Source organism: Dermochelys coriacea, chromosome 1 (assembly GCF_009764565.3).
Source record: "Dermochelys coriacea isolate rDerCor1 chromosome 1, rDerCor1.pri.v4, whole genome shotgun sequence".
Lineage (NCBI taxonomy): Eukaryota > Metazoa > Chordata > Testudines > Dermochelyidae > Dermochelys > Dermochelys coriacea.
This window is the reverse complement of record NC_050068.2, coordinates 294214802-294240168: the sequence shown is the minus strand read 5'-3', so window position 1 is coordinate 294240168 and position 25367 is coordinate 294214802. Positions and strand designations below refer to the sequence as shown.

At 47.3% G+C, this 25367-nt stretch overlaps 1 protein-coding gene across 1 annotated transcript in view; it reads left to right on the top strand.

Annotated features, from left to right (window-relative positions):
- Positions 1-16670: 16670 nt before the first annotated feature.
- Positions 16671-25367, top strand: part of SLC16A7 (solute carrier family 16 member 7) — a 153617-nt gene continuing 144920 nt past the window's right edge. The window contains exon 1 of the mRNA XM_038387199.2: positions 16671-16994. The gene's annotated coding sequence lies outside the window, so the exon portion shown is untranslated. The remainder of the gene's footprint in view (positions 16995-25367) is intronic.

Below are 25367 nucleotides of genomic sequence, written 5' to 3'. Positions count from 1 at the left end.
TAAATCTACATGATGATTCATAACTTTTTTATTGTACATATAGATTTTTAAAATCACTTTCTAACAAATCGGGCAGTAGTCTTTTATTTTTTGTTCATCTCCAAAGAATTTTGCCATTAAGTATTCACATCTCAGTACCTTCAGCCAGTTTTTGGTGTCCACCTGACTGGATTAACAAAATAAAAACAGATGGCAATGGATTCATTCTCGCACTTCTTTATTAGAAGGGGGCCATTTACAGACTTTTCTTTGGCACTCACTCTCACTAGAACTCTCCTAACTTTATTTCCCTACAACTCAGTCATGCCATCTAATGATCCAGCAAGATTATTTATCAATGATTCAGTTAAGAATGCATGTGTGAGATCTGTGCACTTCATAGTCAGAGATTTTGAATGGTGATTTGAATATATGTTGTATTACTGTTTTAACTGTGTAGTTAATACCATCAGATTCTTCTAATCATCAAGGAGAACCTCTTGCTTCTGTGGCTCTCACTGGGGAAAAAATGAAGTTATACCCAACTCTCTGAAGAAGAATGTGAGTTACACCAAGAACAGATGATATCATGTGCTCCTCTGAGGATTAGCATCAGTAACTCTTCTATGACATGAATTTTTTTTGTGATTACTGTACTAACAATATGCATATAATAGAACTTGTATGCCTTGGGTTGTGTGTTGTTTTGTATTCAATCACCTATAATTGAGTGTGGGGTCATTGTGATTGAGATTTTGGTCAGATGTCATTTATGGGTATGATCCTTCTTCACTTTACCGTGTTAGTGATTTTTGTAACTGAATATGTCAAACAGCATTTCCAACAGTATGTTGAACATCATTCTAGAGCTGACAGGCATGAACAGTAAAACTGTTGTTGTCCTTTCAGCAGATGTGACACAGAGTTGTGGAATTGAGTTGATCAGTGACCTACCTGAAGGAGGTTTACTATGTCCCCCGGGGTTTCTAGATTGCTTTTCTATTTATCTTCCATACTTCTATTGATGGTCTACTTGCTTCAGCTGATAACTGGCAGCTGCCTCAAATTCTATGTGAGGCAGGAAACACTTTTTTTCCCCACATTTAAGTCTATTACTGTGGTTACAAGCAGTGTGCTGTGTTCTGCACCTCCAAGAGCTGTAAAAATGTGTTTGTATGGAATTTGGAATAAACATTTCCTGTTCCTTATATAGAACACTAACCTAGATAAAATCACTCCCACAGGTTACTTTTCATGTGGATTTGATAACATAAGATGAAATGTGTCATTTGACAGTAATTTTCCCTTCTGTGTGGTTTTATTTATTTTATTCTAAACAGGACAATATTTACCTACAAAATCACGATTCAGACCCATTCACGTGTCAGACACTACTTCATGGTACCAAATACCATGGCATAAGACAAAATAAAATACTGCATTCTTTTTTTTACTTAAAATAGGACTTGTTTTGGGATTTCACAATCGTATTCAAATTCTGGCTCACCAGTGTAACCTATACAGTCAGCAAGAAAAATGCACATAAAAGTTCACTGTGGGCCTGACTTCTGCTGCATTTACCTGTTCTGAAAAATGTATTCTACAGGGATCCCATTACTTGTCTTAGAATCTTTTAATCCCAAACTTACATTCATTTAGTCTTGATACACCTACAAGACATCTCTCTCAAGTATGACCTATGATTCCAGGCTAAATTGAAAGCAATGGGACTACTCATCTATAATTAGGTTTGGAAGGACTATATTTTTATTTGTAAATGTACATTTCACCAAGCACCAATCAACAAAATATTTTCATTGATGATTCTCAAAATTTACAGATAAGCAATGTAAGAAAAATACTCCTTGAGAACTTAGAGTATAAGGATATTTCAACATTTTGACATATGATTTTTGATAATTTGTGATTTAAAGGTTATAAAGCTTTAAATTTTAAAATCTCAATGTCTACTGTCAATAACTAGTGATTGTCTGACCCCTCCCATAATCTTCCACAACTATGAACATTTAAAGAGATATTTTTTTAAAAAAATGCTTAAAATAAACATTGATATCTGTCAATTATATATTAAAATTAATTATGCCAGTTTAATCCACAAACACACACGCTGAATGAAGTCATCAACTGAAGCTCTATATTTAAAGCTGAGTTTTGAACTTAACCAAGAGGTTGAATCACAGCTATACATATGAAAAATAGTGTCTCCTTCTCAAAACTACAGCAATGGACTGAACTAAATACCAAATAAGATGGCAGTGCAAATCCAGTGACTTAAGTACATTTTTAGTTGTAACTGAGGGTGGAATTTGACTCTAACACTTCAGCTCCGGGGCCACTGTATACCCAGACAACCCAGGACATGAGATCTTTCAGTATATCAATTGCTCAGAACACCTTTAACATAATTGTCTTGTCAAGTGATGCCTACCACTCAACTCAGTGGCATTTCTCTTTTTGTAACATAACATTTGAAGACTGTGCCCGATCAATTCCAAACTTTAAGGGAATATTCTGGGCATCAATGGGAAGAACTCCTCTTGATTTGGGTGACAATCAAAAAACCAGAACATTGTAAAAGCCTGACTTCCACACAGCGCTCATTTCATGCTGCAGAGAAAGTGACATTGTGACATCAGCAGTAACTACACTAAGTAGAAAGAACAGGAGTACTTGTGGCACCTTAGAGACTAACAAATTTATGTGAGCATAAGCTTTCGTGGGCTACAGCTCACTTCATTGGATGCATATAATGGAACTTATAGTAAGAAGATATTTATACATATAGAGAACATGAGACAATGGGTGTTACCGTACACACTATAGAGAGTGATCAGTTAAGGTAAACTAAGTAGCACTTTCTGCCTCCAATTCATTTGCATACTTCAATCCCATTGATTGAAATGAGATAGCAAATGAAACTGCAGTTCAGCACAGAGGTGCTTTGACAGAATTGCGGGTGTATGTTGGATTTCAAGCCTGGAGTGGGCAACTACTTCAGATCAGGAGTTGTACTGGCTGAGTAGGAGTGATACTTAAGATTTGCATTGGAGCTCCCTCCACACTATACCTGGCTCAGGCAAGGTCATTTACCTTCGTCCAATGAAAGTTGTGTTAGTTAATCTAAATGATGTCTATTTGGTGTTACAAGCAGAGAGATTCCTCTGCCTGGAGCACCAAATGGGCACTTTTAAGAAGAAACTGCTGATAAAACAACAAAGAGAAGGAGAGGAGTGGCTTAGATGACATCACAATAAAACTTTGATTTAGTGGCAGTGTCCTGAAAAATTGCTACATATTCAGGAGTAGAGACTTCTCCCAGTTTGACTTCCATAACCAATGAAGCGTGCGGCCCTTTAGTAAAGAAAGTGTCTCATATGAATGTATGTGTATATATATCTTTCCACCATGATAAATTTGGGACAGGTGTAAATCTAGAGTAACTGAGATAAGGGTATATGCTTCTGTACAATGTAGGCAAGAATTACAAACCACCATAAATGCAGCCACTCAGAGGTTAAAGAGTAGGGCCAGCCCCTCTGTGTAGAGACATGCAGAACACAGCATTACAGTTTAGAAGTGGAAGCGAAGAATGTTGTAGTCAAATGAAACTGCAGGATGTATTTAACTAAACAAAATAGATTGACCTAAGACAAGATTTAACTAGACCCTTGGGATTAATTATCATAATACTTATGTAACCCTTCTGCCAGGTGGAGTTGGCAGCAACAAGGCCAAGTTCTAGGGGATTCTCTTAACAATACAATGATTTAACTGGGTAGCAGGAAACCTCACTGCCAGTACAACCTCTGCATTTCCTTTCATTTCGCTATTAGTCCCTACACCAGGTCTAAGGCATAGCCCCTAGAGCTGCTTGTCAGTGATTTACCTCTCGTAATCACTGAACAGAAACTGAAACATAAACACCACCTTATACCGGAAACCTACTGACCGCTATACTTACCTACATGCCTCCAGCTTTCATCCAGACCACACCACATGATCCATTGTCTACAGCCAAGCTCTACGATACAACTGCATTTGCTCCAACCTATCAGACAGAGACAAACACCTACAAGATCTCTATCAAGCATTATTACAACTACAGTACCCACCTGCTGAAGTGAAGAAACAGACTGACAGAGCCAGAAGAGTACCCAGAAATTACCTGCTACAAGACAGGCTCAACAAAGAAAATAACAGAACGCCAATAGCCATCACCTTCAGCCCCCAACTAAAACCTCTTCAATACATCATCAAGGATCTACAACCTATCCTGAAGGACGACCTATCACTTTCACAGATCTTGGGAGACAGGCCAGTCCTTGCTTACAGACAGCCCCCCAACCTGAAGCAAATACTCACCAGCCACCACAAAACAAAAACACTAACCCAGGAACCTATCCATGCAAAAAAGCCCATTGCCAACTGTGTCCACATATCTATTCAGGGGACACCAACATAGGGCCTAATTACATCAGCTACACTATCGGAGGCTCGTTCACCTGCGCATCTATCAATGTGATATATGCCATCATGTGCCAGTAATGCCCCTCTGCCATGTACATTGGTCAAACTGGACAGTCTCTACGTAAAAGAATAAATGGACACAAATCAGATGTCAAGAATTATAACATTCAAAAACCAGTTGGAGAACAATTCAATCTCTCTGGTCACTTGATTCAGACCTAAAAGTGACAATTCTTCCAAAAAAACCCTTCAAAAACAGACTCCAACAAGAGTCTTCTGAATTGGAATTAATTTGCAAACTGGACACCATTAACTTAGGCTTGAACAAAAACTGGGAGTGGATGTGTCATTACACAAAATAAAACTATATTCTTCCGTGTTTATTCCCCCCACACACACACACTGTTCCTCACATGTTCTTGTCTTGCTGGAAATGGCCCGCCTTGATTATCACTACAAATGTGTTGTTGTTTTTCTTTTTTTCTCTCTCCTGCTGGTAATAGCTCATCTTACGTGATCACACTCATTACAGTGTGTATGGTAACATCCATTGTTTCATGTTCTCTGTGTATATAAAATCTCCCCACTGTATTTTCCACTGCATGCATCCGATGAAGTGAGCTGTAGCTGACGAAAGCTTATGCTCAAATAAATTTGTTAGTCTCTAAGGTGCCACAAGTACTCCTTTTCTTTTTTTGAACAGAAACTGTGACTCTAAGTTGAGTCTAATCACCTCTGTCTTTAAACACCAGTAAGGGGACAGTCAAATGGTGTCTAGGACTCTTTAGGCACCATCCACACTCCCATCCCATCTCTATCAGGCTTTGACTTACCTACTCCCTGCTTAATGGATGAGATTCAGTTTAAAATGATCCCCTCAATCAGAGCAGGCTAAGTACAGTTCTGCTGCCCTTTACTCAAACAGGGTGGCTCCTTTATGAAAGATACAGTGCCAGCTTCTGCCCTTATGTACACAATTGCAATTCCATTGACATCAACGGGGTGGCATGCTTGTAACTGAGATAATTGGCTCCACGTGTAAGTTTCTTTCCCCTCATTCCCACCAATCATTGCTTATTTTTTCCTGTTCATTGTGTTCTTCTGGGCTGGCATTTCTTCCTAGTTTGTTGACTGTTTTTAGAGTATACTTCCAACCCTGCCCCCCACCCTACCTCCACCCTCCGAAACCCCACCCACCCAGCCACTTTAGCAGCACCAGGAGTATTGATTATTGTCATAAATAGACTCTGAGGTACTCAACCTGTTTCAGAAAGAAAAGCAAGTATCACATGACTAAAAGTGACTCTTTATATAAGTCAACCTTACTTAGTCTTAGAATCTAGAGGTAACCCATTTTTCCCACTGTTGTCTGTCCAGAGATAGGTGGTTGACCCCATTATAAGTCATGTCCATGACAACAGCATCCCTTTCAATCATCGTGCAATAAGTCATTCTTTGTCCTCTATGCCTTCTTTTCCTACCATGTGGAATCTGCCTTGGAGTAGCCATCTCTGTCTTATTGTTGAGTCCACAGGCTGCTGACCCATAAATGCCCAAGATATTTCTTAAATAAAGCTGGTGAAATGCATTCATCTTCCTATTATGGACTTCCACTATCTGCCACATTTCTGAGGTGTAATGTTGGGAAGACAATAGTATTGTTTAATCTCATTTTAGTGTGTAGATGTATCTTATTACTTTTCCAGATATTTGACAAACAGGAAAATGCGTCACTGGCTTTTCTGATTCGGGCTTTCACTTTGTGAGCTGGCCATTAGCAGATATCGTACTTCAAAGATAAAGTCATCAACTCTTTCATACTCTTCTCGATCAATCTCAAATCTGCCACAGTTGACAGCATTCTTTCATATCTATGATCTTACTTTCCTGGATACTGATGCAAAATTCCACTTTAGCAGCTTCTGCTTGTATACTTATAAAGAGTCTTTTCATTCCACCCAACCTGGTATCCAGTATGACTATGTCTAGTTCTCATAGCTTATTTTTTGCCCATACAATAGCAGTGTCTTCAGCAGCAGCCATGGCTCTTCTCACCCGCAAGCCAATGACAATGCAGAAAAGAAGTGGGGATAGCTCACAGCCTTGCCTTACACCAGTGACAATCTTAAACCTTTCCAGGTTTCCACTCTCTGTCCTGAAGCAGCATACAGTCTCATCATATAACGCTTTTATCAAATTAACAATCTTTGCTAGAATTCCATGATGTCTCAGGATGTTTCAGAAGGCTTCCTTACATAACAGCAGTGCCTCGATCTGGAATGAGGACCCATTGGGTTAGGTATTGTACACATGATAAAATAGTCCCTACCCGGAAGTACTTGCAATCTAAGTACAATACAAAGCAGTGGATAGCAACAAAAAAATAAGAAGGAAAATGGAGATGGGAGGATGAAGGTACAATAAAAGGTCACATCATTCAGGTTTCTAGTGTACATATCTTGTGTTTAATGATATTAATACCAGTTGTAAAATAAATCTAAATGTTTCTCAGAAACCCACTCATTAAAAAAAAACCCTCCTCTTTTCTCACTCATCAGCCACAAAACAGAATATCCACCCATCCTCAATGACAGTACAGTCCCTATTCCTTTACCTGTACTCCATTTATACATGTAATTTCAGTTTCAATTCTATTCCTAAAGGGAGAGTTTCCTTTAACCAAAATGCATGTAATACAAATACAACAACAAAATTAAAACATTATCCAAATTTAAACACAATGTTTAGTAACATAATTTCAACAGCTACAATTTTTCCAGGCTTCTCCCACTAATTTGTGAGAATTTTATATGTTACTTTAAACAATATTAAACAGTAAGGTTTTAAAATCAAGCAACTCAAAAGTTAGAAAAGGGAAAAAAATAAGATTCCCCATGCAATCATAATTCTTCCCCTTGTATATATCCATTATAACACAGCCTTTATTTATATACAATTTTTTCCCTATAAGATGGTCAGTAGGGTTTGAACCAAGGGTCTTAAGATCCTCAGCACAGACTTAATCTACTTGGAGAAATCAGTAGCAGAGCTAAGCTGTTATCCTCTGTGTGGACCAATCCATAGAGAGGGACACAACACATACTTTGCCAATGGTAATATAACGATTCAAAATGACTGGAGGATAGCTAATGTGACACCAATCTTTTAAAAAGGCTCAAGAGGTGATCCTGGCAATTACAGGCCGGCAAGCCTAGCTTCAGTACCAGGCAAACTGGTTGAAACGATAGTAAAGAACAGAATTATCAGATATAATAGATGGACATGATATGTTGGGGAAGAGTCAACAAGGTTTTTGCAAAGGAAAATCATGCCTCCCCAACCTATTAGAATTCTTTGAGGGCATGGTGGTCAAGGGTGATCCAGTGGATATAGTGTATGCCCCCATATTCTTCATAGAGATATTGTTATGATACGAGTATGGCATAATTATGATGTATTTTGTGCAAGATAAGGCACGTGAAACATAATTGGAAAGGTTATAATTTACTGAATATGATTATCCTACTTGTATGCATGTATCATTTCTGCATCTGAATATTGAGTATGTATCTGTACTACAAATTGTGTTTACATATGGGGAACACTCACCAGACAGAATGCAATTAGTCTAGTGTGCTGGCTGGAAACAAGTCAATGGACCATTAGGGAGAACAACAGGTATTAGAAGATGCTAATCTCCCACTGGGGAAGCTTTCCTGAGAACGCTACAAACAGCCTCTGAGTTATGGCTGCAGGGACATGTGACCAAGTTACCTGGTACTGAACTCCATAGTAATATTAGGGTTCTTCCCCTGACCGGGGGTGGGAATCAAACTGGGAGACAAAGGATTCCCGCCATATGCAAAGCCTATTTAAGGCAGAGGAATGACATCATCGGGTTCATTTTTCACTAACTCCCCGCCCAAGAAAGAAGGCTGCTGGAAACACCGAAGAAACAAAAAGACTGAGCTGTGGTGGAAGGGCTGAGCCCAGGCTAGAGGGTATCTGGCCTGTGAAAGGAATATCTGGAGTTTTAAGCTGCAAGTAAGTCTCTGCAATCTGTCTAAAACATCAGTTTGGGGGAGAGTTTGCCACTTGTAACCAATTTCTTTAGTATATTAGATTGTGTTTGGCTTTATTTGCTGGGTAATCTACTTTGATCTATTTGCTATCCCTTATAATCACATAAAATCTATCTTTTGTAGTTAATAAACTTGTTTTTGTTTTATCTAAAACCCAGAGTGTGGAATTCATAACTGGGGTGCAAAAACTGTTGGATATCTCTCTCAACATTGAGGAAGAGGGCGAATTTCATGAGCTTACATTGTGCAGCACAAGATGGTATAATTTTGCGTTTGCACTCAAGAGGGGGGTGTGCACTTGAGTACTGGGTAATTCTCTAGCTGTCCTCAGCATCTGTGTGTAAAGCTGCAGATGGGTGTGTCCTTACCTTTTTGTATGCTGGTTAAGTGCAGTCTAAAGCCTGGCATGCTTGCCTCAGCAGTACAATGAAAGGGCCCAGGCTGGTGGGACAGCAGTCTCAGTGGTACCCCAGTTCCAAGTGGCACCCTGGGGGAACCCAGGTACTTGGACTTTCAGAAAGCCTTTGACAATGTCCCTCACCAAAGACTCTTAAGCAAAGTAAACAGTCTTGGGATAAGAGGAAATGTCCTCCCAAGAATCAATAACTGCTTAAAAGACAGAAAACAAAGGAAGGAATAAATGATCAGTTTTCAGAATGGAGACACTGAAATAGCAGTGTTCCCCAGGGATCTGTACTGGAATCAGTACCGTTCAACATATTCATACATGATCTGGAAAAAAGGGGTGTCAGGGTTCCTTCCCCACTCTGAACTCTAGGGTACAGATGTGGGGCCCACATGAAAGACTCCCTAAGCTTATTCTTACCAGCTTAGGTTAAAAACTTCTCCAAGGTACAAACTTTGCCTTGGCCTTGAACAGTATGCTGCCGCCACCAAGCATTTTAAACAAAGAACAGGGAAAGAGACCACTTGGAGATGTCTTTCCTCAAAATATCCCCCCAAACCCTACACCCCCTTTCCTGGGGAAGGCTTGATAATAATCCTCACCAATTTGTACAGGTGAACACAGACCGAAACTCTTGGATCTTAAGAACAATGAAAAATCAATCAGGTCCTTAAAAGAAGAATTTTAATTAAAGAAAAAGTAAAAGAATCACCTCTGTAAAATCAGGATGGAAAATACTTTACAGGGTATTCAAATTCAAAACACAGAGGATCCCCCGCTGGGAAAAACTTTAAAGTTACAGAAAACAGGAATAAACCTCCCTCTTAACACAGGGAAAATTCAAATACAACAAAAGATAAACTAATCCACCTTGCCTGGCTTACCTATACTGGTTGCAATATTGGAGACTTGGATTAGGATGGGTTGGAGAAGATGGATTTCTGCCTGAATTCTCTCAGTCCCAAGAGAGAACAAACATGTAAACAAAGAGCACAAACAAAAGCCTTTCCCCTCACAAGATTTGAAAGTATCTTGTTCCCTTATTGGTCCTTGGGGTCAGGTGCCAGCCAGGTTAGCTGAGCTTCTTACCCTTTACAGGTAACAGGATGTTGCCTCTGGCCAGGAGGGATTTTATAGCACTTTATACAGAAAGGTGGTTACCCTTCCCTTTATATTTATGACAAGGGGTAAATAGTGAGGTGGCAAAGTTTTCAGATGACACAAAATTACTCAAGATAGTTAAAACCAAAGCAAACTGCAAAGAGTTACAAAGGGATCTCACAAAACTGGGTGACTGTGCAGCACCATGGCAGATAAAATTCAGTATTGATACATGCAAAGTAATGATATTGGAATGCCTAATCTCAACTATACATACAAAATGATGGGATCTAAATAAGCTGTTACCACTCAAGAAGGAGATCTTGGAGTAATTGTGATTAGTTCTCTGAAAGCATCTGCTCAATGTCAGTCAAAAAAGCTAACAATGGTAGGAACCATTAGGACTGGGATAAAAAATGAAACAGTAAATATGACACTATACAAATTGATGGTATGGTCACAATACTGTGTGCAGTTCTGGTCACCCCATCTCAAAATATATATATATTACTAATGGAAAAGGTACAGAAAAGAGCAACAAAAATGATGAAGGGTATGGAACAGCTTCTATATGAGGAGAGATTTAAAAGACTGGTTCTTTTCATCTTGGAAAAGAGACAACTAAGGGGAGGATATGATAGAGGTCTACAAAATCATGAATGTTGTGGAGAAAGCGATTATGGAAGTGTTATTTACCCCTTCACATAACACAAGAACCATACAGCTAAGGGTAGCCTAGAATTCCTCCTTCCCTGTAAGAAGCTCAAATAACCTGGTTGGCACCTGACCAAAAGGACCAATGGGGAAAGAAGATACTTTCAAATCTTGGGGGGTGGGGGGGGGGTAAGGCTTTGTTTTGTGTATTCTCTTGGGAAGCAGAGAAGCATCAGGTCAGAAAACTCCTTCTCCAATAAACCATCCTAAAAGTCTCTCATATTACAAAAATTGTAAGTAAAAGCCAGGCAAGGCATGTTAGATTATCTTTTGTTTTGCTTGTGAACTTTTCCTTTGCTGGAGGGAGGTTTATTCCTGTTTTTGTAACTTTGAAACTAAGCCTAGAAGAAGTTCTGCTGTGTTTTTGAATCTTTTGTTACCCTGCAAAGTTATTTTCCATCCTGATTTTACAGAGGTGATTTTTACCTTTTTTTAAAATAAAATCTTTAAGAACCTGACTGATTTCTCTGTTGTCCTAAGACCCAGGGGTTTGGGTCTGTGATCACTTTGTATCCAACTGGTTAGGATATTATTCCCAAGCCTCCCCAGGAAAGGGGGTGTAAGGGCTTGGGGGGATATTTTGGGGGAATAGGAACTCCAAATGATCCTTTCCCTGATTTTTTGTTAAATCACTTGGTGGGGGCAGCGTACCCTCCAAGGCCAAATAATTTGTGTCTTGGGAAAGTTTTAACCTAAGCTGGTAGAAGTAAGTTAGGGGGTCTTTCATGCGGGTCCCTACATCTGTACCCTAGAGTTCAGAGTGTGGAGGGAACTTTGACAAGGGATCATCCAATTAAATTAATAGGCAGCAGGTTTAAAACAAATATAAGAAAGTACTTCTTCACAAAACATACAGTCAGCCCGTGGAACTCATTGCCAGGGATGATGTGAAGGCCAGAACTATAACTGGGTTCAAAAAGAATTAGATAAGTTTATGGAGGATAGGTCCACCAATGGCTATTAGCATGCTCTGGGTGTCCCTAAGCCTCTGACTGCCACATGCTGGGAATGGAGAAAAGGGGATGATTCACTTGATAATTGCCCTGTTCTGTTCATTTCCTTTGATGCAACTGGCATTGGCCACTGTTGGAAAACAGGATACTGAGCTAGATGGACCATTGGTCTGACCCAGTATGGCCATTTTTATGTTCTTATTTGTGAGACAGCAGTGAAAAGGTGGATATGATCCTCAGTTCTATTCTTGGCTCTGGGAGCAGTGTGGTCCAGTGGTTTAGAAGCAGAATAACTAAGCTCATGATTTTGGCACATTTATTTTTAAAGGTTGAGTGGAAGGGACTTGAGGCTGTAATGTTAGAGACCTGGGTTCTCTTCCTAGCTTTGCCAATGCCCAGGTCTGCCAGACCTTGTATAACCTCTGTTTTCTTATATATAAAATGGTGGAATGATAGTTTCTGCCTCCAGAGCTGAAGATGTGAGGTCAATAATAAGACCTGTGAGCTGTACAGAAATATTACCAGTATTCAGTCGTTGAGACCAAACCTTCTGGCTCCCAGCCCAGTGCAAGTTTTCCCAGTATAAAGGATATTTGGAATATCTTTATATTTTAGTTTAAAATTACAATAAAATACATTAAGATTGCAAAGTCTAACACAAAATTAGGAAATGCTAGAATCAAGATTGCTCCCGGAACCTTAATTTGGCCCCCTTGTGCATCTGTATTATGATGCAGTTTTTAATTATATGATCACATATTATTTTTCCACAAGACCCTTGTCTAAAGGATGGAATCTTCAGAAAATTTAGCTGCCACTCTAACAAACATCTGCTGAACATGTTTGAACTTGAGATTTTTTTAGTGAAGTTTATAACTTGGCCAGATTTGGGCTGAGTTTCACAATGATGGCACAAGGCACATCACTCTAAAAAAGGGCACTTCATTGTCAAATTTTGAAGTTCTGGCCCCAAGTATGCAGATGGTAAAGCTCTTCAAGGAAAAGGTCATCAGAATTTATTTTTAGCACAGGTAAAATAATGAATTTTTCTGTAACCTCATTCTCAGAAACAGCTGAACCATTTTAGCTTCCAAACTTTCCAAACTACTTCGGCCTGACCCAGACACCAGGCATGGAAAATTTCAGCCCTAAAGGTTATAGTGTTGCAAAGATATGAGCAGCTGAAAACTGGATCATGTACTGGGACATGTCAGGCATGTAATAATAAGGGCTGGGAGAGTTTGACACTTTGCCTGCCAAATGCATGACTGTCATGTGAAAGGTGTCACCCTTGACAGGCCTTCATGGGCCAAGTGTCCTTGTCCTCTCCTTCTCCACCTTAAAAAAACAAAGCCAAACCACATCATACAATTATTTGGTCCAGGCTTACTGAGAGGTTGTGGTCTCAGCTTATCCTGTAGATCCGGGTGGGTGAACTACAGTGCCATTTTAAGCCAGCCCGTGAGCTCCCACTGGGGCACTGGGTCAGGGGCTGCACCACGCAGCTCCCGGAAGCCGCGGCATGGCCCCGCTCCAAGGGTCGGGGGCTGCTCCACAAGTAGGAGCCGAAGAAGGGACATGCCACTGCTTCCGGAAGCTGCTTGAGGCAAGCGCCGCTTGAAGCCTGCACCTCTGAGCCTCTCCCCACGCCCCAACTCCCTGCTCTAGCCCTGATCCCCCTCCCACTCTCCAAACCCATCGATTCCAGCAGGGAGCACCCTCCTGCACCCCAAACCTCTGATCCCCAGCCTCACCCCAGAGCCTGCACCCCCTGCTGGAACCTGCTCCCCTGCCTCAGCCCTGATCCCCCTCCAAACCCCTCTGTCCCAGCTCACAGCAGCCTCCTACATCCCAAACTCATCCCGAGCCCCACCCCAAACCCTGCACCCCCAACCAGAGCCCTAACCCCTCCACACCCTAACCCCAATTTTGTGAGCATTCATGGCCCACCATACAATTTCTATTCCCCAATGTAGCCCTCGGGCCAAAAAGTTTGCCCACCCCTGCTGTAGATACTACATATATGTCTGCGCGTAGGGCAGGAGCTCTTGCCCACGTAAGAGTGCATAAGTCAAATGATCTTGGAGGCCTTGTTGACTCTGGGAATCTAGGAAGTTGAGGAGGCTCCCCCCTCACTACTGCCCCTCTGTTCTGACACCCACTCCCCTCCCCACACCACTATTGCCCCTCTGGCCTGACACCCGCTCCCCTCCCCCCACCACTGCTGCCCCTCTGGCCTGACACCCGCTCCCCTCCCCCCCATCACTGCTGCCCCTCTGGCCTGACACCCGCTCCCTTGCCCCCACCACTGCTGCCCCTGTGGCCTGACACCCGCTCCCCTCCCCCCACCGCTGCTTCCCCTCTGGCCTGACACCCGCTCCCCTCCCCCCACCGCTGCTTCCCCTCTGGCCTGACACCCGCTCTCCTCCCCCCACCACTGCTGCCCCTCTGGCCTGACACTCGCTCCCCTCCCCCCACCACTGCTGCCCCACTGGCCTGACACCCGCTCTCCTCCCCCCACCACTGCTGCCCCTCTGGCCTGACACTCGCTCCCCTCCCCCCACCACTGCTGCCCCTGTGGCCTGACACCCGCTCCCCTCCCCCCACCGCTGCTTCCCCTCTGGCCTGACACCCGCTCCCCTCCCCCCACCACTGCTTCCCCTCTGGCCTGACACCCGCTCCCCTCCCCCCACCACTGCTTCCCCTCTGGCCTGACACCCGCTCTCCTCCCCCCACCACTGCTGCCCCTCTGGCCTGACACTCGCTCCCCTCCCCCCACCACTGCTGCCCCACTGGCCTGACACCCGCTCTCCTCCCCCCACCACTGCTGCCCCTCTGGCCTGACACTCGCTCCCCTCCCCCCACCACTGCTGCCCCACTGGCCTGACACCCGCTCTCCTCCCCCCACCACTGCTTCCCCTCTGGCCTGACACCCGCTCCCCTCCCCGCACCACTGCTTCCCCTCTGGCCTGACACCCGCTCTCCTCCCCCCACCACTGCTGCCCCTCTGGCCTGACACTCGCTCCCCTCCCCCCACCACTGCTGCCCCTCCGGCCTGACACCCGCTCTCCTCCCCCCACCACTGCTGCCCCTCCGGCCTGACACCCGCTCCCCTCCCCCCAACACTGCTGCCCCTCCGGCGTGACACCCGCTCCCCTCCCCCCACCACTGCTGCCCCTCCGGCCTGACACCCGCTCCCCTCCCCCCACCACTGCTGCCCCTCCGGCGTGACACCCGCTCCCCTCCCCCCACCACTGCTTCCCCTCTGGCCTGACACCCGCTCTCCTCCCCCCACCACTGCTGCCCCTCTGGCCTGACACTCGCTCTCCTCCCCCCACCACTGCTTCCCCTCTGGCCTGACACCCGCTCCCCTCCCCCCACCACTGCTTCCCCTCTGGCCTGACACCCGCTCTCCTCCCCCCACCACTGCTGCCCCTCTGGCCTGACACTCGCTCCCCTCCCCCCACCACTGCTGCCCCTCCGGCGTGACACCCGCTCCCCTCCCCCCACCACTGCTGCCCCTCCGGCGTGACACCCGCTCCCCTCCCCCCACCACTGCTGCCCCTCCGGCCTGACACCCGCTCCCCTCCCCCCACCACTGCTGCCCCTCCGGCCTGACACCCGCTCCCCTCCCCCCACCACTGCTGCCCCTCCGGCGTGACACCCGCTCCCCTCCCCCCACCACTGCTTCCCCTCTGGCCTGACACCCGCTCTCCTCCCCCCACCACTGCTGCCCCTCTGGCCTGACACTCGCTCCCCTCCCCCCACCACTGCTGCCCCACTGGCCTGACACCCGCTCTCCTCCCCCCACCACTGCTGCCCCTCTGGCCTGACACCCGCTCCCCTCCCCCCACCACTGCTTCCCCTCTGGCCTGACACCCGCTCTCCTCCCCCCACCACTGCTGCCCCTCTGGCCTGACACTCGCTCCCCTCCCCCCACCACTGCTGCCCCTCCGGCGTGACACCCGCTCCCCTCCCCCCACCACTGCTGCCCCTCCGGCGTGACACCCGCTCCCCTCCCCCCACCACTGCTGCCCCTCCGGCCTGACACCCGCTCCCCTCCCCCCACCACTGCTGCCCCTCCGGCCTGACACCCGCTCCCCTCCCCCCACCACTGCTGCCCCTCCGGCGTGACACCCGCTCCCCTCCCCCCACCACTGCTTCCCCTCTGGCCTGACACCCGCTCTCCTCCCCCCACCACTGCTGCCCCTCTGGCCTGACACTCGCTCCCCTCCCCCCACCACTGCTGCCCCACTGGCCTGACACCCGCTCTCCTCCCCCCACCACTGCTTCCCCTCTGGCCTGACACCCGCTCCCCTCCCCCCACCACTGCTTCCCCTCTGGCCTGACACCCGCTCTCCTCCCCCCACCACTGCTGCCCCTCTGGCCTGACACTCGCTCCCCTCCCCCCACCACTGCTGCCCCTCCGGCGTGACACCCGCTCCCCTCCCCCCACCACTGCTGCCCCTGCGGCCTGACACCCGCTCCCCTCCCCCCACCACTGCTGCCCCTGCGGCCTGACACCCGCTCCCCTCCCCCCAACACTGCTGCCCCTCCGGCCTGACACCCGCTCCCCTCCCCCCAACACTGCTGCCCCTCCGGTGTGACACCCGCTCCCCTCCCCCCACCACTGCTGCCCCTCCGGCGTGACACCCGCTCCCCTCCCCCCACCACTGCTTCCCCTCTGGCCTGACACCCGCTCTCCTCCCCCCACCACTGCTGCCCCTCTGGCCTGACACTCGCTCCCCTCCCCCCACCACTGCTGCCTCACTGGCCTGACACCCGCTCTCCTCCCCCCACCACTGCTTCCCCTCTGGCCTGACACCCGCTCCCCTCCCCCCACCACTGCTTCCCCTCTGGCCTGACACCCGCTCTCCTCCCCCCACCACTGCTGCCCCTCCGGCCTGACACCCGCTCGCCCCACCCCGCCTTGTCGGCGCCCCTCCCGTTCCATCGGGCAGGGCCAGGAGCCCGGTTGGGTAGCCTAGGAGGCGTCTCCGGCAGCAGCCTTCGCCCAGCCCACCTGGCTGCTGCTGTAGCGGCCGCAACGGCTCCCCCTTTGTCACCATTCCCCGGGAAAGCGGCGCCTGGTACTTTGGGCCGCGAGCGGCAGCCGGCCCGGGAGCCTGCCCCAGACACACACAAGGGCGGCGGCGGCGGCGGCCACGTCATGGTGCATCAATCCATCCATCCACTCGCCCCGTGGCAGCGAGAGGAGCCGGCGGCGGCGCGGGATGAGATCCAGCCCCCCCAGCCCAAGCTAGAGAGCAGGTAACGACCCCTGAGGAGGGAGGCGGCGGCGGCCGCTTTTCTCGGCGCCTGCCTGGGCGGGAAGGGGGCTCGCTCGCCTGCCCATCGTGCCGAGCGGCTGCTGCCCGCGGAGCCGCTCCCCGACACGCTCCGCAGAGCCTCCGCTGCCGACGCCGGGGTGCGGCTGGGATGCAGGCGGCCCCGTGGGCTCACTGAGCGGCACACACGCTGCACCAAGCGCGGCTGGCATCGGCTGGCGTGCGGAGAGAGGATGCCCAAGCAGGCCCGCTCATTGCCACAGACACCCCCCCCGCACGAGCTGCTGCCCTCGGGGTGGGGGCAAGGGGCGGGTATCGCAGCACAGCCTCAGTCACTGACACACACACGAGTGTGTGTGTGTGTGTGTGTGTGTGTGTCAGGGGCACACCACAGATGCTGCTGCCCTTGGGTTGGGGGCAAGGGGCGGGTATCCCAGCACAGCCTCAGTCACTGACACACACACTCGTGTGTGTGTGTGTGTGTGTGTGTGTGTGTGTCAGGGGCACACCACAGATGCTGCTGCCCTTGGATTGTGGGCAAGGGGCGGGTATCCCAGCACAGCCTCAGTCACTGACACACACACTCGTGTGTGTGTGTGTGTGTGTGTGTGTGTGTCAGGGGCACACCACAGATGCTGCTGCCCTTGGGTTGGGGACAAGGGGCGGGTATCCCAGCACAGCCTCAGTCACTGACACACACACTCGTGTGTGTGTGTGTGTGTGTGTGTGTGTGTCAGGGGCACATCACAGATGCTGCTGCCCTTGGATTGTGGGCAAGGGGCGGGTATCGCAGCACAGCCTCAGTCACTGACACACACACTCACTCGTGTGTGTGTGTGTGTGTCAGGGGCACATCACAGATGCTGTTGCCCTTGGATTGTGGGCAAGGGGCGGGTATCGCAGCACAGCCTCAGTCACTGACACACACACGAGTGTGTGTGTGTGTGTGTGTGTGTGTCAGGGGCACACCACAGATGCTGCTGCCCTTGGATTGTGGGCAAGGGGCGGGTATCGCAGCACAGCCTCAGTCACTGACATACACACTCGTGTGTGTGTGTGTGTGTGTGTGTGTGTGTCAGGGGCACATCACAGATGCTGCTGCCCTTGGATTGTGGGCAAGGGGCGGGTATCCCAGCACAGCCTCAGTCACTGACACACACACTCGTGTGTGTGTGTGTGTGTGTGTGTGTGTGTGTCAGGGGCACACCACAGATGCTGCTGCCCTTGGATTGGGGGCAAGGGGCGGGTATCCCAGCACAGCCTCAGTCACTGACACACACACTCGTGTGTGTGTGTGTGTGTGTGTGTGTGTGTCAGGGGCACACCACAGATGCTGCTGCCCTTGGGTTGGGGGCAAGGGGCGGGTATCCCAGCACAGCCTCAGTCACTGACACACACACTCGTGTGTGTGTGTGTGTGTGTGTGTGTGTCAGGGGCACATCACAGATGCTGCTGCCCTTGGATTGTGGGCAAGGGGCGGGTATCGCAGCACAGCCTCAGTCACTGACACACACACTCGTGTGTGTGTGTGTGTGTGTGTCAGGGGCACACCACAGATGCTGCTGCCCTTGGATTGTGGGCAAGGGGCGGGTATCGCAGCACAGCCTCAGTCACTGACACACACACTCGTGTGTGTGTGTGTGTGTGTGTGTGTGTGTGTGTGTGTGTCAGGGGCACATCACAGATGCTGCTGCCCTTGGATTGTGGGCAAGGGGCGGGTATCGCAGCACAGCCTCAGTCACTGACACACACACTCGTGTGTGTGTGTGTGTGTGTGTGTGTGTGTCAGGGGCACACCACAGATGCTGCTGCCCTTGGGTTGGGGGCAAGGGGCGGGTATCCCAGCACAGCCTCAGTCACTGACACACACACTCGTGTGTGTGTGTGTGTGTGTGTGTGTGTGTCAGGGGCACACCACAGATGCTGCTGCCCTTGGATTGTGGGCAAGGGGCGGGTATCGCAGCACAGCCTCAGTCACTGACACACACACTCGTGTGTGTGTGTGTGTGTGTGTGTGTGTCAGGGGCACACCACAGATGCTGCTGCCCTCGGGTTGGGGGCAAGGGGCGGGTATCCCAGCACAGCCTCAGTCACTGACACACACACTCGTGTGTGTGTGTGTGTGTGTGTGTGTGTGTCAGGGGCACACCACAGATGCTGCTGCCCTTGGATTGTGGGCAAGGGGCGGGTATCGCAGCACAGCCTCAGTCACTGACACACACACTCGTGTGTGTGTGTGTGTGTGTGTGTGTGTCAGGGGCACACCACAGATGCTGCTGCCCTCGGGTTGGGGGCAAGGGGCGGGTATCCCAGCACAGCCTCAGTCACTGACACACACACTCGTGTGTGTGTGTGTGTGTGTGTGTGTCAGGGGCACACCACAGATGCTGCTGCCCTTGCATTGCGGGCAAGGGGCGGGTACCCTAGCACGTGACAGCCTCAGTCTCTCTCTCACACACCCCCCCACACGGCACCACTCCAACTGCTGCTGCTCTTGGATTGTTTGTGAGCTGCCGCTGCCCCCCCCCCCGCCCCCCTGCTAGCCGCCGCCGGCGCACACAAGGAGCGGCGGCCTGTGCTCTCTCCCATCCCCGCAAGCTGAAGTGCCCCTGTGTGGCGGGGGCTTGGGCACCCGGCGGCCCCCGGCCAGTCTCGGGAGCCGCGGAGAGAAGCGCCGAAGCCGCCCCCGCTGCGCTGCCCCGCACCGCAGGGCGCTGACGGTGGGACCGCTCCATCCCTCGGGGCAGGTTTCTCTGGCCACGAGGCCGGGGCCATTCCCGTGACTGCCCGTTATTGTGAGGCGCTAGCTGCGCTGGGAACCGCGGCTGGGCAGCGCTGGGGCGGGGGGGGGGAGGCGAGCGCGCTGGGCTCACGCCCTTGAGTCCGCGCCGCAGCAGGAGGCGGCGGCGGTAGCATCACGACGTGCCCCCGTAGCGCTGTCGCCACACAGCCCGGCCCCCGCGCTGGAGCTGCCCCAGGCTGGGGCGTGCTACTGGGCAGACCGCGGGCCAGCGCGGCCAGTCTCGTTGTCAGCGCCCTACAGCAACTGGCTTGCCCAGGGACAGAGCCGTGGGGTGCAGCTGCCAGAGCGGCCCGGGCCGGGGGCGCTGGCTGGCGACGTTCAGCGAGCGCGGCGGCGGCGGCAGGCCGCGGGAGAGGAATGGAGGATGAGGGCGGGAAGCGGACGCGCCCGGGAGGGGCAGGTGGGGTCGGCCCGGCCGCCCGGCATCGCCCGGCTGGTTCGTTCAGGGGCAGCTGGGGCCGCGTGGAAGGCAGCCCTGCAGTGCTGAGTTCACTCGGCATAAGCCTGGCCCGGGCTCGCTGGGGGTGGCTGCGCTGCCCCCCGCCCGGAGGCTGCCCGAGTCTAGCTCACACTGTACAAAGGCACTTGCAGACTGGGGGAGGCTCCAGAGGGAGACGTGGGAACTTCTGAAAACAGCAACTCGATCAATTTATTATTCTGAGAGGTGGGGCTGAAGGAAGGAGGGATCCTGTCTCCTGAGCTGTGGGAAAATTCGGCCAGAATAAGTCTCCCGACTCCGCAGCTCTTATGTATTGCTCTGGTTACTGCTACAATCATTCTGGCGTTGGTTATAGGGGTTGATATTTATTGATCCAGCGGTGTCCCTGGCACTGTATAGAGGGAGGAGTAGACCTGGGGGAGTTCATTTTGTTACTGCAGCTACTTCATGTACGTCAGCAGACTTCCAGATATAACGGGTGCAAAGTAGTCCTAAAGTTCCTTCAGGGAATGTTTCCAGTTTAAGGGGCTTCCTTAGGAGGAGGAGCATAATTAACCCTGCTCTACCAGCCTGATTCTGTTTCAGGATGCCCTGGTACATGGGGCATCAGTGAGGCACTGCCATGCCTCAGCTATTTCTGGCTGCTGGAATGGCCCATATAATGTTACAGCTGAAGCACCAGTTTAGAGCAGGCCAAGAAGCTGCCCGCCCTTAAACCATGCTAGGTTTAACTGTCCCCTGGCAGTCCTAGTATCCAGAAGGCACATTATCTCCTCAGTCTCTGTCCCAGGCACGATATCAACGTAGGAATGAGTCCCCCTGAGTTTTCACATCTAAGACAGGGACATTTCAGACATGCAGAGTGCATCACATGCTCATTGGTGAAGTAGGAATCTTACTAAGATAATTGTTGGAAACCTGTGTGGTTAAAACATCTGAGCAAACTGAGGTCACTGGCTTGTGGAGCCTTCCATATATGTTTCACTGGTCTTAATAGTAATTCTTTGCATTGCTGTAGCTCAAGCTACTTATCAAATAGTAATGAAATAGGTGCATTTAACTTTCTTTGCAGGAGTGGGGCTGTAAACTCAACAGCACACCAGATAAGCCTAGCAACATGCCAGCCCAGGTCTAAAGAGAGTTGAATCATATGAAGGTCATGCTTAAATGCAAATATTTTGGACAGATAGAAAAAGTAGAAAGAAATTACAAGAGAGGGCCAATAAAGGAAAGGAAAATGGTTTATGTTTAAGTTAGTTATATTTGGGAATATTAATAAGATACATACTTTTTTTTTTAAAAAAGAGAACCTTCTCCCCCTCCTTTAGTTCTAGACTGTGTATGAAAGTTCTTTAATATTGAAGATTTCTGATATTATTTTTGATAAAGAATGCTGAATAGATGCAGTTTCTCTGACCGTTAAAATGAATTTATAAATTAATTTTGAGGGATAGAAACTGGTAAGTATCAGTTTGATCAGAAGAGAGTTGAAGATGGCTTTTTCTATGAGACATTTCTCTTAAGTGTGTAACTTAGTATGGAGTAATAACTGTATGAGGTGTTAGTGGTAGTTTTAATTTAGTATTGAGCTTTTATCTTAGTGATTTTATCTTGTCTGTTTTCCACAATAAAAGCAATAGTTCTCAGGACTGTCGCCAGTTAGAAGTCATTTCCTTTATCATAAAAATGTCGCTCTACTAGAATACCCAGTATCTGTGTTCGTTCCACCCATATTTATCCTTCAAAATACATCTTTACATTTCCCCCTTCTGTTTTCTTATCATAGCCTTCAGGGGTTATAGTTAGGCTAAAGAGGAAATGTAATCTTAAAAAAGGGATGACAAACATCAGAGGGTGAAAGGTAAAAGACAAAGTGGAAGTCTGGGTGAGGTTCATTCTGGGGGAAGTATTATTACTTGCAGGGGTTTCCTAGACCTTAATCTTCCAGTTTAGCTAATGCAGAATAGTAGATCAATTTTTCAATAATATGCTTTTTAGTTGCTTTCAGCTTTATCTTATTTTATTGTTTAGGTAGTTACATTAGTTACTTGTATGCCATTGCAAGGTTGTGCTTATTGATGAATCGTAGGTCATTCCTTCACAAAGTTGTTCTTCAGCCCTTGGCTTTGCTATTTTGTAAAATATTGATCAGTTATGATTCTAATACTGATACAATTTTAATGTGCATAAGAGAAAAGTTAATGAACAAGTGAATAACATGAATCTCAAACTTAATGCAATTTGAAAATATAAAAGACACATCTCTAGTTATACAATGTATATTTGTCCTAGAACTTGAAAATATATTGAGTTATAGGAATGCTCTTGTGACAGGGTCGGGCCAGATGGCTATAGGAGAGTAATAGAAGGCAGATATATTAGCCCCAGGCTCAGTAGGTCCCTTTTCCCTGGGTAAGGTAACAGGGAAGGTTCCAGAACAATCAGGAACCTTCTGGAGACAATTAAGACAGGCTGATTAGAACACCTGCAGCCAATCAAGAAGCTGCTAGAATCAATTAAGGCAGGCTAATCAGGGCACCTGGGTTTTAAAAAGGAGCTCACTTCAGGTTGTGGTCTGCGTGTGAGGAGCTGGGAGGAAGAGGTACTAGGAGCTGAGAGTGAGAATGCAAATGCAGACTGTTGCAGGACTGAAGTGTACAAGCATTATCAGACACCAGGAGGAAGGTCTTATGGTGAGCATAAAGAAGGTGTTGGGAGGAGGCCATGGGGAAGTAGCCCAGGGAGTTATAGCTGTTGCACAGCTGTTCCAGGAGGCACTCTAGACAGCTGCATTTCACAGGGCTGGAACCCAGAATAGAGGGTGGATCCAGGTTCCCCCCAAATCCTCTCAACTCCTGGTCAGACACAGGAGGAGTCAACCTGGACTGTGGGTTCAGAAAAACGGCCAAGCTGAGGGCTGTCGTGAAGCTCCAAGGTGAGCAAATCCACCAATATGCACAAGACCCACCAAGGTAGAGCAGGAACTTTGTCACACTATGTAAAAAGGAACTGTAAAAATTACTAAGGGCTAGATCCTACAATTGGTTCATAGGGATATGTGACTACAATGGGCCTTTGTGCACACACAGGGATTCACCTATGTGAATCCAGTTGCAGGATCTTGACTACATCTGGGCAGAATTTTTATGATGAATAGATTTTCATCAAAAAATATGTTTTTCATGATCCAAAACTATTTGTAAAATTGAGTTGAATTCAACAAAGAATTTCAGCCAAGAAAAAATGTTTTTTTAAATCAAAACATTGTTTCAACTCTTTCATTTTGACACATTTCATTTTAAAATGACATTTTGAATTAAAAAATGCCCATTTTTAAAAAAATCACACAAAAGCATGAAAAACACTGAAAACTGCCAAATCAAAACTAAAATCTTTTTAAAAATTGTATTGAGTTGACTAAAACATTTTGATTGACTCAAAATGAATCAAACCCTTTCCCCCATAAAATTCCATTTAGAATCAACTTGAAATGTTTCAGTCCATTTAAAGTGAGATTGTTTAAAGTTCTTCAATAAAAAAAGGAAAATGATTTTGGTGAATTAAACTAGATCTTTTTTTGGTTGGGGGGTGGTGTCAGTCCCCAAACCAAAAAAATCCATTCTATGCGTAACTCTAATCCTTACCTTAAATTATGCTTGTGATTAAAAAAAAAGTGTTATTCCAACTTGAAGCTTTCATTCAGTTATTATTATAGTGTTTAAAACAATCTTAAAAATAGTATTTTGTAAAAAATAGGGCTGTCAAGTGATTAAAAAAATTAATCGTGTGATTAATTGCACCGTTAAACAATAATAGAATACTATTTTAAAATATTTGTGGATGTTTTCTACATTTTTAAATATATTGATTTCAGTTACAACACAGAATACAAAGTGTGCAGCGCTCACTTTATATTTTTTATTACAAATGTTTGCACTGAAAAAACAAAAGAAATAGTATTTTTCATTTCACCTAATACAAGTACTGTAGTTCAGTCTCTTTATCATGAAAGTTGAACTTAAAAATGTAAAATTATGTACAAAAAAACTGCATTCAAAAATAAAATAATGTAAAATTTTAGCACCTCCAAGTCTACTCAGCCCTTTTTCCAGTCGCTCAGACAAAAAAGTTTGTTTACATTTGCAGGAGATAATGCTGCCCGCTTCTTGTTTACAATATCACCTGAAAGTGAGAATAAGCATTCGCATGGCACTGTTGTGGCCGGTGTCGCAAGATATTTTTGTGCCAGATGCACTAAGGATTCATATGTCCCTTCATGCTTCAATCACCATTCCAGAGGTCATGCATCCATGCTGATGACGGGGTTCTTCTCGATAACGATCCAAAGCAATGCGCAGTGATGCATGTTCATTTTCATCATTTGAGTGAGATGCCATCAGTAGAAGGTTGATTTTCTTTTTTCATGATTTGGGTTCTGCAGTTTCCGCATCAGAGTGTTGCTCTTTTAAGACTTCTGAAAGCATGCTCCACACCTTATCCCTCTCAAATTTTGGAAGGCACTTCAGATTCTTAAACCTTGGGTTGAGTGTTGCAGCTATCTTAAGAAATCTCACATTGGTACCTTCTTTGCATTTTGTCAAATCTGCAGTGAAAGTGTTCTAGCTAGTCTGTAACCTATCGTTTAAATCAGTTTCTGTACCAAATGACTGGAGAACAGCTAATGTAACACCAATTTTAAAAAGGGTTCCAGAGGTGATCCTGGCAATTACAGGTAAGCCTGACTTCAGTACCAGTCAAACTGGTTGAAACTATAGTAAAGAACAAAATTGTCAGACACATAGATGAATATAATTTATTGGGGAAGAGTCAACATGTTTTTTGTAAAGAGAAATCATGCCTCACCAATCTACTAGAATTCTTTGAGGGGGTTAACAAGCATGTGGACAAGGGGGATCCAGTGGACATAGTGCATTTAGATTTTCAGAAAGCCATTGACAAGGTTCCTCATCAAAGGCTCTTAGCAAAGTAAGCAGTCATAGGTTAAGAGGGAGGATCCTCTCATGGATTGGTAGTTGGTTAAAATATAGGGAACAAAGGGTAAGAATAAATGGTCAGTTCTCAGAATGGAGAGAGGTAAATAGTGGTGTCCCCCA